This window comes from Carettochelys insculpta, chromosome 3 (genome assembly GCF_033958435.1).
Source record: "Carettochelys insculpta isolate YL-2023 chromosome 3, ASM3395843v1, whole genome shotgun sequence".
Taxonomy (NCBI): Eukaryota; Metazoa; Chordata; order Testudines; family Carettochelyidae; genus Carettochelys; species Carettochelys insculpta.
This window is the reverse complement of record NC_134139.1, coordinates 188,984,419-188,995,901: the sequence shown is the minus strand read 5'-3', so window position 1 is coordinate 188,995,901 and position 11,483 is coordinate 188,984,419.

The following is an 11,483-nucleotide window of genomic DNA, read 5'->3' as shown; positions in this document are numbered from 1 at the left end:
GCAAAGATGCTTCTGACATGGTGAGTTGAAGTGGAGGCAAAGAGAGAGGAACCCCAGGGTCCACTTTATAGCCTTGCCCATGTACAGGGAATTCCCTTGTTCTTACTCTGTGGAAACAGACCCAAGATGGAGCCTGGCACATGAGCAGGTCGCCTGATCCATGTCCTTTTCAGGCAATCAGCCATTGCCCATCTGCTGGTTTGAATGTGGCCAGTGAAGTTCCTCAGACACTATTAAGGCCCTTTGTCATTTACGTACTGATTCACTTGACTAGGAACCCGTTCACAATAGGCTGCCAACAGCGCCTCCAAGAGGTGTCATGGGCCTTGGGGCAAGGTGGGAGAGGAGCCCGGCTCTCTGCCCCAGAAGGGGTGTGGCCAAGAGCAGAAGGGGCGGGGCCACGGGCAGTCAGTCCCACCCCCACACTTCCTCTGAGCAATGCGCAGAACTGCACTGTGTTTCAGAGGGGCCTGCTGCTTTGGTTGCGGTGACAGCCAGAGCTCCCTATGCAATGCCAGGCCTTGGGCCAAGTGCTCCCTCCCCACACACACAGTGGCTGGCCCGATTGCCAACCCTTCCTCTTCGGATCACCCAGAAACAAACATTCCAAATACAATTGCGGAACCAATACTTAGAACTTCAAGTACAAAAATGAGATCTGCGTATGAGTGGCAAACACAGAACCAGCAAATCAGCTTTCAGTAGGCGCCTCCCTGGGCCCACTTGGCACAAACAGAAAACGGTGGTTCCAACAATGTTTTGCAAGTTCAACTTGAAAATCTAACCACATCTCACAGGGGCTCGGAGCTACTCAGGGGAGCTGACAGCCTGCACAGGCCCTGGGGCAAGGTGTGTGTGGGAGAGTCTGGATCCATGGTCCTGAAGGGGCGCGGCCTCAGGTGAAAGGGCTGGGGCAGCTAAGCCTCTGTACCAGCCCCTGGCTCACAGAGATGCCTGGCCCACACTGCCCAGTGCTCTGATGGTGACTTAAAGGGCCCAGGTCTCAGGTAACTAGGCACACCAGGCCCCTTTGAATTGCCAGGCCCCAGGGTAACTGCCCCTCCGCGCCCCCCACCCCCACTGTCTGCAGGTCTGAAGTTGCTACCAAGCATTCTTTCCAGGTATTTGGCTGGAGGGTCTTGCTGAAATTCTCATCAGCCCATGTTTTGGGGTGGGAAGGAATTTTCCCCATGAGTCAGATTTGCAGAGCCCTGGGAACGCTGCAGAGGAAGGAACCTGCCGCCCTGGGGCCTAGGTCACTGGCTGGATTCAGTTAGTGGAAGTGATGAATTCTCCATAACTTGACGTCAGGAACCAGCCAGTGATGATGGGTCTATGACAGGGGTGGGTGGATGAGGTTCTGTGGCCTGCAACATGCAGGTCAGACCAGGTGATCATGATGGTCTCTTCTGCCCTTAAAGCCTGAGTCTATGAGACCTGCCTTTTGGTTGCTCTTGGACTCCTGACCTCAGCTCTGAATGCTTCTCTGACTGTCACTGCGCTGAATACTAGACACAACTGCCCCGGCTAGGCATGTAGGGGGCGTTGTTTGGGGAGCTGGCACTGTTATGCCAATAGAAGAACCTCCTCCTGTGTGTGCTGGCTGCATGTAAGCTAGGGCATTACGCTCGCAGAGCTCCACCAACATAGGCTCTGGAGCATAGATGCCCCCTCAGTTTTCATGGAAAAAAAGTGTTTCAAGCCCTCCGGTTTGCAGAGAAAAAGCTGAAAACCTGACCTAGGCATGTGGCCAAGGCTCGGAAAGCAAAGGCACAAAACCAGACCCCAAGCTAATTACTTGTTCATTCATGCTTTAATTTCTTCATTTATTTCACTTTACTCCTGTTATTTTAAGACTGTTTTATTTATTTGACTCCTAGTGTTGGTCCATCAGAGGTTGTCTGTGCTCCTGGGATGGTGAATTTTGCATTGATTTACCATCTATTGGATGGTAAGTTTCATTTCTGCTGTTCCAGGATACTAAGATGCAACAGGGAGCAGGAAACTATAGAGTTCATAGATGATTGTATAAATTTTGGCTGATACAAGTGGTAGGGAGACAATATTTTTGTGGCCCAGTTACATATTTCTTCTTATACACTTGTGTATAAAGAAACATCTGGCCACTCAATGCCAGGGATGTGGATGCCTGAGAGGCACACCACACATCTGGGATTTCCAGGCCATGACCTGCTTTTCGTTCTTTAAGCTCCCTTCAGGCAGATATTTGAAATATGGAAAACTTCCCTGAGGGGCTACAACCACTTCCATGGACATTGTGGGAAAGTCTCCCAAGAATTATTAGCCATGTTGGACTTTGGGATTGTAGAGGAACCCCCTTGTGCAGTATTTCTCACACTGAGGATCCCCCCCACCCAAAAGGGGTTAGCAAGACAAATGGAGGAGGGTTGCTCATAGGGCCACCATCCCTTTAGGTTTTCCCAGCCATAACCTCCTCTTCAATCCTCTGGTCTCCGTCCAAGTGGACTTTGGAAATGGGAAAAGTCATAGACATGTTTTCTTGGCCTTCAGAGCTGGGAGGCTGGAGTGGAAGCTGCTCTCAGCTCCCCAGCCTGGCAAGCATTGCCCCTACCAGCAGCAGCACAGAAGAAAGAGTAACAAGCTATGGGATTGCCACCCTTTCTTCTGCTCTGTTGCTGGTGGTGGCACTGACCAAAGCTGGGCTCCTGCTCTCCCTGGATGCCCAGCTTGGAAGGTGAAGATGCCACCAGCCACGGTACATAAGGAAGGGTGTCAACACCATGTCACCCCCCCGCTCCTTCTGTGCTGCTACTGCCAGCAGCACCACCATCCAAGCTGGGCATCTCACCAGTGGCCAGGCGCTCTGAGGCTACCTAGTATTGCCAGAAGCAAACAGTGCAGAAGCAAAGGCAGCAACAACACACCAAGCCACCGTTACCCTGCACTGAGGCTTGTGGTGGTGTTGACTTCTGAGCTGGGTGTCCTGCCAGCAGCTGCCGCTCACTCGCTGCTCAGAGCAGAAAGCAGCGCTGACCCCAGCAGTGGCACAGAAAGAAGTGGTCTGCGACTGCAACCCACCACCCTTCCTTCTACACCACTGCTGGTGTCAGATTTGCCATCTAGGCTGAGTACCTGACAAGCTGTCACCATTCCCCAGCCACCCCTCTTAGAAGCCATGCCACTACCAGCAGTAGCACAGAAGGAAGGGTGGCAGTACCAGATCACACCACCATTCCGTCTGCACCACTGCTGGTGTCGGATTTGCCATCTAAACCGAGTACCTGACCCATTGTCACCACTTCAGTCACCCTTCTGAGAAGACGCAGCCACCCTCAGCAGTAGCACAGAAGGAGGGAGGCAATACCATACAATGCCACCCTTCCTTCTCCACCACCGTGCAAGGTGGCGTTGCCTGTCCAGCTGCCCAGCTTGGAAAACAGAACTGCCAGCAGCAGTGGTGCAGAAGCACAACAATTACATCACCTGCCACCCTATGTTCTGCACCGCTGCTGGTGGCAGTGCGGCCTTTTGAGCTGGGTACCTGGCCAGACGCTGCCACTCTGCAGCCTCCCAGCTTGGAATTCAGTGCTGCCAGCAGCAGCGACACACAAGGAAGGGAGGCAACTCTGCACTGTGCCACCCTGCCTGGCAGCAGCACTGACTTTCTGGCAGCCAAGCTTGAAAGGTAGAGCCACGGCCAGCAGTGGCACAGAAGGCAGCAGCAATACCATATAGTGCCACCTTCCTTTGCCCTGGTGTTAGAACTGCCTTCTGAGGTAGGCACCTGGCCAGCAGCACCCGCTCCCTGGTCACTCCATTTGGAAAGAAGTTCTACCACCAGCGGTGGTGCAGAAGGAAGGGTTGTAACACCACACCATGGTGCACTGCCTTCTACTCTGCTGTTGGGAGCAACCCTGACTTCTGAGCAGGGCAGGCAGAGAGTAGGAGCCACTCACTGGTGTGATGTTATTGGGTTTTAAGGTGAATGGGAAAAATATTGTATCAAGGTTTGCATCAAATCTTATGCCAAGTGGGCCAACTGAGGTGTCTACAGAAAGCTGGTGAGTCACTGAATCTGTTTATACTATTTATGTTTGTATCATTTTTACATGTGAAGTTGTAAGTATTAGCTCTGTGCTTGTATTTGAAATTTCAGTTTCTGGGAAACTAAGGAGGTATATAAACATATGGCTCAAGAATTCAGGGAAGTCATCAGGAAGGTGAAAGCACAATTAGAGTTGTAGCTAGCCAGGAACGTGATGGGTAATAAGAAAGGTTTCTACAGGCATGTTAACAATCAGAGGCTGTACAGGGAGGGTATGGGGCTGTTACTGGATGAGGGAGGTAACCTGGTGACAGATGTGAGAAAGGCTGAAGTATTCAATGCTTTTTTGCCTCAGTCGTCACGGATAAGATCAGTTTCCAGACTACTTCTCTACGCAGTGCAGTATGGGAAGGTGGTTGGCAGCCCTCAGTGGGGAAAGAACAAGTTAAGGGCAATTTAGAAGAGCAAGACATGCACAAGTCCATGGGTCCAGATTTAATGCATCTGAGAGTACTGAAGGAGTTGGCAAATGTCATTGCAGAGCCTTTGGCCTTTATTTTTGGAATTTCATGGAGATCAGGTAGGGTCCCAGATGATTGGAAAAAGGCAAATATAGCACCCATGAAAGAAGGGTACTTCAGGGAACTCTAGACCAGACAGCCTTACTTTGGTCCCCAGAAAAGTCATGGAGGGGATCCTCAAGGAACCTCTTCTGAAGCACTTGGAAGATGAGAAAGTGATCAGGAATAGGCAACGTGGATTCATCAAGGACAAGTCATGGCTGACCAATCTGATTAGTTTCTATGATGAGGTAACTGGCTCTGTGCACATGGGGAAGGCAAGGTCATATACCTTGACTTTAGCAAAGCTTTTGATACAGTCTCCCACAATATTCTTGCCTACAAATTAGGGAAGTATGGCTTGGCTAAATAGACTAAGGTGGATGGAAAGCTTGCTAGATCTTGGGCCCAAAGGGTAGCAATCAATGGCTCACTATCTGTTTGATTATTGGTTTCAAGTGGAGTGCCCCAAGGATCAGTTCTAGGGTCGGTAAGGTTCAACATCTTTATTAATGACCTGGATGAGCGGATGGATTGCACCCTCAGCAAATTTGAGGATGACACAAAGCTGGTGAGAGGCAGATATGTTGTGAGGGTAGGGTAGGGATAGGGTCCAGAGTGATGTAGAAAATTGGAGGATTGAACCAAAAAGAAATCTGATGAGGTTCAACAAGGACAAATGCAGAGTCCTGCACTTGGGATGGATGAATTCCAAGCATTGTTGCAGGCTAGGGACTGACTAGCTAAGTAGCAGTCCAGCAGAAAAGGACCTGGGGATTACAGCAGATGAAAAGCTGGATATAAGTCAGTGTGCTCTTGTAGCCAAGGAAGCTAATTGCATATTGAGTGCATTAGGAGGCATATTTCCAGAAGATCTAGAGAAGTCATTCCCTTTTACTCAGCACTGGCAAGACTACATCTGCAGTACTGCATCCAGATCTGGGCCTCCCCAGTATAAAAAGGATGTGGATGCATTGCAGGGGGCAACAAAAATGCAGCCCAGCAGAGAAGCAATGGCAGATTGCCCTAATGACATGGACAAGTGACCTGCTCACGTGCCAGGCTCCTTCTCCACATGGAGAAGGATTGAGGAGGACCCTGAGGTTCCTCCATCTTTGTCGCCAACCCAACTCATTTCAGGAGCATCTCTGCTATGAACTGTGCCTGCAAGGATCGCCGACCCATCCTAACAAAGGATGTACAGGTTCAACCTCTCTAATCCAGCAACATCTGTAATCCAGCATGATATTAGTCAGCTGGACAACCACTCATCATGGGTGTGGCCAATTTTCCTGTGATTCCATAAAGTTTGTTTACAGCCACCAGTCCCCACTCTCAGTGTTCTGTGCTGTTTAGTTCTAACTTACTCCTAAATGTCTTCTAAGAGCCCAGTAAACAGTGGAAGTGTTGGTAACGCACTAGACAATACTGACCTCCTGTGGTCTGGCAAATTCTCACATTTGGCACCATCAGGTCCCAAGGGTGCTGGATGAGAGCGGGTCAGCCTGTACTCCAGACACTTAAGATAGCAGCCTACTTCACCTCTGCGGCAAACCTGCATCAAGATGAGTGGAGTATGCAATGTGATTGCTTTAAGCAATTTTACTCTCAAGCTAGTCTCTCTTTTTAGCAGCTTCTCTCCAGTTCGGCATTTTCTTTTCCATTAAAAGTCAGCAAGATTTTTCATACTCTAAATCCACTTTCTTCACTGCCTCCTTCTCCCTGATTGTTTCTGGACACAGACTCCTCAGAGGTATCCCCAGGAGAATACAACAGGAGCAGCTGGGTCAGGGTCACACTGTGCAGGGACCAGTGCAAGGCCCAGGAGACCTCTCGAGCGCCTCTGTGCCAGGCTGCCAGCCATGGTGGTTCTGTGATGGACATCTGGCCACTGGAAAGCAGACAGAGGCGCTCTGTTCATTTCCACAGCCCCTCCATGGCCCTTCTGACACGAAAGACTTTTACCAGCTGCCAGCACTGCCCAGAGGCTGACCCTTCACTGGGCAACAGTGGTCCCTGTAAGCTAAGCACCCAGGAGAGATACCACACAGCTGATTGGCAGAATCCCCCCTGCCACCCACAGTGGGCTGCATATGTGGCTATGGGCAGCACACATAAGATTTATTTTGCACATGAATGGAAAAAGTTAGATGGACCCCTGCTGGGCACCTCCATGGTTCTTGCTAATTTCCCAGGGCCAGAAGTCAGACCCATCACTCTTAGCACTGCAGGAAACAAATAAGCACCTAGAGCAATGAGCCACACAGGTCTCTGCAGACTCAGACCCCCGAGCTAGAGGTACAGGGCTCCACATCTCAGAGCCACCATCTAACTCTCTCCTCACCCCCAGTCAGCCAGCTGCTCTCTAGCCCCTGTGACAAAGTCAGTTTCGCTCCTGGGCTTCTGGCCTCTATTCAGTCCACAGGTCCCACTTCAGGGCCCAGTTGCCCTCAGTGGGGTGAGGGGTGATCAGGGGGAAACTAAGCCCCTGCACACCTGCCAGGTTCCAGCCAAGGGACCCTATGCAACTGCTGGTGGGAAGGGCTGACTCCCTTAGCCCTTGGTGCAGCAGTTCTTCTCGTTGGGCCTCTTTCCCAGATGATTCCCCCTGGTACCCTCTCCAGGTTGCAGCTTTAGCAAGTCCCCACTCTCAATTTGCAGCAGCACCGCACACTGCCTCTGGGGTTTCTGGTGTTCCTCATCTGATCGCACACTCTGACCACCCTGCTGCTTCTCTCCCTCCCCGGGGAGACGGGGGTGTTTCAACGGCTTTTAAAGGCCTCTTATTAGCCCAGTCATGGAGTCAGCTGGCCCCAGTTAGGCTGAGCCATCTCCCACCCAGCTGCCGCTCCAGGCAGGACGCCCTAGGCCTCCTAGGAGGCTCCTACAGGGCTGCTGCTGCCGTGGGACCCCCTTCCCCCACAGTTGGAAGGTGAGGTGCCGAGAGACAGACAGCCCCTGGCTGCCTGAAGCCCCTGCAAGGCTGTCTCCCCCCCCCACCTCGCTTCTGGGGTCCGCTTCCCTCCTGCCTTGGGCAGACAGGCTGTTTCTTTCTCCCCCCACTCCTCCACCCTTCCAGCTAGTTCTCTCAGGAGCTGCTGAGCGGGTGGAGGGTGGGGGACTCTTGCCCCCTGCCCTCTAGCAGGGGAGTCCCCCGCTCCTTTCCATCCTTTGGGGGAGGAAACTGCTGGCCTCCCGTTTGGGCCCACCCCCTCATCTAGCAGCTGCTGCATCCTCACAGCTTGGAGAAGGTAAGGGGCTTTCCTAAAGCTGCGGTTGGGCTCCCTCCACAGCCTCCCGTGGAGTGGCTTAGGGGAGGGGTGAATTTGGGCGGGGCCCCTCTCCACCGGGGCTCCAGAGGGGGTGCTGCATAGCCAGGGGTGGGGTGTTAGGGTGTGGCCCCTGCCCCACCCCTGCAGCTGCCCCCTCCCTTAGTGCCCCCCCACACCCAGCCACCGCCAGGGCCTTCCCTATCTGAGCCCCCTCTAACCAGCTGCCCCTTCCTCCTCCCCCTCGTTTCTCAAGGCTCTGCAGCAGCTGCTGTGGGCCCACCCCTCAGGCACACGTGGGCACACCCCTCCCCCCATTAACCCCCCCAGCTCCCCCTAGGCTGGCTGTGCCACCCCTCCTTCCAATCCCCCCTCCTCCGTGTGCCCGCACCCCCCCACTTCTGTTTCAAGCAAGTGCCCGAGCCCCCCCCCCCATGCACAGAGTCTGATCCCTTCACATCCCAGTGCAGAAACAGGAGCCATCTTACCACCTTGTGCTGGGAGTTGTGGCCATTTCTGTGTTCCCCTTGCCCTGATCTCACTCCCCTTGCCCTGCCCTTCCCCCATCTGACTGGGTCCTCAGCCCGGCCAGTGGGGGAGGGGCAGCCACTTCTCACTCCCTCCTTCCCTTCCCCTCCCCTCTCTTCCCCCTCCCCCGCTCTTTCTTAAAGGCCCCCACCCTCAACAACCCCCCCAAAAACCCACCAACATGACCTCTGTGCCCACTGGGGAGTCATCCGGTGATCCTCCCCTCCCCCTCCCTTCCACTGTCACCCCTCCCACCCATGAAACGGCAGCCCACTCGTCCAGGGCCACCCGGAACTCTGTCGCCATGTTGGCTGAGGGCACGGGCGCGAGCGCAGGCTCCGGGGCTCCTACCGCCTCCACTGCAGCGTCCTCCGGCAACCCAGCTCCGAACCCACCCCCACAAAAGGGCAGGAAGGGCCAGGGGAAAAGAAATGGCAAGAGCCCCGCCCAGAAGGCCAAACCTCCCGTGGCGGGGACTCTCATCCCGGCTGCTAGAACACCCACTGCAGCCTCCCCTTCTTCCCTCCCCCAGCTCCCTCCACCACTCCTGGGGCCCCGACCGCTCAGCCCCCAGGCTGTATGCCCAGGCGGCGGCCGCCGCCCCGCACCCTGCTCCTTCCGCCTCCGCCAGGACTACCATCCCCGATGGTCGCGGCCCCCTCCCCGCGCTCACCAGGAGGCACGGAGTCTGCTGCCCCCTGGTGGCTGCCTCACCCCATGTGGAGACCTACATGTGGGCGTTGGCATGGGTGGTGGGGCCCGCGGCCGTGGTGGTGGCCTCCCAGATGTTCGGGAAGATCGTTTTCTTCCTGGCTTCGGAGGCCGCCGCCCAGGAGGCGGTGGAGAGGGGCCTGGCAGTTGGGGGTGTGCACGTGCCCCTGGAGCCGCTCGAAGACCTGGGCGTGCGGGTGGTTTTTTCCTCTGTCCCACCCTTCCTTCCCAACTCTGCCCTTCTGCTATTCCTCACCACCCTGGGCTGGCCTTTGTCGGTCCTGAGTCCCCTCCCCCTAGGCTGTAAAGACCCCGCCCTACGGCACGTGCTCTCCTTCTGCCGGCAGGCTTGGGTCCAACTGCCGCCGGCGGCAGCACAGGGTGGGGTGGCCCAGGAGGGGACTATACTGGTGCCGTATCAAGGGGCCCAGTACCGGGTCTTCTACGTGCTGGGGGAGGCCCAGTGCTTTGTGTGCCAGGCAGCGGGGCATGTCCGGAGGGATTGCCCCCTGGCCCGGCACGAAGAGGAGCCCGGGACCTCCTCCGACCCGGGGGGCATCAGCCACGAGATCGGCAGCGCCCTGACTGCAACAGGCCCTGGGACCGACCCTTCTCCTCTTGTCCCGGACGGATCCATCGCTGCTCGGGTGTTGGAGGGCGCCCGGCTGCATGGTGCCAGGCAGGAAGAAGCAGGCGCCGGTGCCTGAGCGGACACAAGAGCTGGGCCCGTGGAGGAGAGGGAGGCAGGGCCAGCGGCAGGACCAGAACAGGGCCCACCCCAGGGTGGGTTGCCCCTCTCCCTTGCCACCCTGCCCCCTTCCTCCCTCCCTCCCACCTCGTCGGCTCTGTCCCCTGGCCCCTCCTCCTCTATCGCACAGTCGGCCTCCTTGGAGGGCTGGGTGTTGGTGGGGGGGAAGCAGAAGAAAAGGAGTGCACGCGCCTGGCACCCCACCCCATCGAAGGATGGGGTGGACATGCCACACAAGGCACTCAAGAGAGCTGCTAGCCCCGATCCACCTGCCGAACCCCCGGCTACTGACCATCTACTGGGGGCGACAGAGGCTGCCGCAGTGGCGGCAACAAAAGACACCATCCCCTCTGCCCTGGAGCCAGAGCCCAAGGAGGCCGAGATAGCTTTTTCTGCGCCCTCGCCCTCCTCCAACACCCCTCCGGCTGCTATCCAGACCATTGCTGCGGAGCGCCCGGAGGAAGGAGGGCGAGGCCGAGGCCGAGGCCCACCCTCGCAGGAGGTTGAGGCCCTGAGCCTCACCCCAGTGGCTCTGGACACAGACAACCTACTATTGGAGGCCTGCGGGCCGTCCATTCACTCACCACCACTCCCCTCACTCTCCCTCTCCCCACCCACCAGCGATCCCCCAACTGCCACCCCCCTCTGCTTTGGGACATCTCAGGGTGCGACCCCCACCTTAACTAAGGATGACCTCCCAGCGGGGGTCGGCCAGCCCCTAGATGCCCCGGAGGAATCAGTGTTTTCCCTGTACCCCCCCTTCGCCCCTAGAACTGAAAACCCCGACACCCATCCCCCCACCCTGTTGGCACCTGCCGCCAAGTGTGCTGGCACCTCGCCCTTACCCCCCCTCTCCCCCACTGCCTGAGGAAGCCCCCCCTCCCAAGACCCCTTCTGTTCATATCCCCACCCCTGCTCCCACTTTAGCCCCACCACTTGCCACCACCCCCATACCTTTTTCCAGCCAATGCCCCGCCCCAGAACCCGCAATCATACCCCTTCCAGACCCTCCCCTTCCTCCTCTTCCTCCACTCCCTCCTTTTTCTCTCCTCCCTTCCCCCTCCCCCTCCCCCTCCCGACCCTTCCCTTCCCCCGATGATTTCCATCCCCCCTGCCCCCACCCTTCCTCTTCCCACCCCTGTCCACTCATAACTGCCCCCGAGGCCGTAACCCCTCGGGAAGTCCCTCTTGTATCGCCCTCTCCCAGCACTTCCGGGGCTGCTCTCCCTCTGCCGCCCTCATCCCTCCCAAAATTAGACCTCAGTCCCCACCTCAACCTTTTCTCTGCCCGTGGGGCCCAAAAGAACACGAGGCCGACGGGTACTCAAGACCCTGAGGCCTCGGCACCCCATGCGCTGGTGGGAGAGATGCGCCAGTTCTTGGAGGACGTCCGCGGCTCCAAGAACAAGGTTGCTCTCACCCTCCAGCGCTGGGGGGATTTCCACTCCATCTTAGAGTCCGTGAGGGCCCTTCTGAAGGAGGGCAAGGGGACTGGGAAGAGGGACACCACGGCTTACCAATGGGCCCGCAGCTTCCGTGACGCCCTCATCAGCTTTGGGGTTGGTCACAGTTTGCTGAGTGGCCCCACGGGAACCGTTTGTGCTCCCTCTGGCGAGGATCCTCCCCAGCCCTCCAAATGG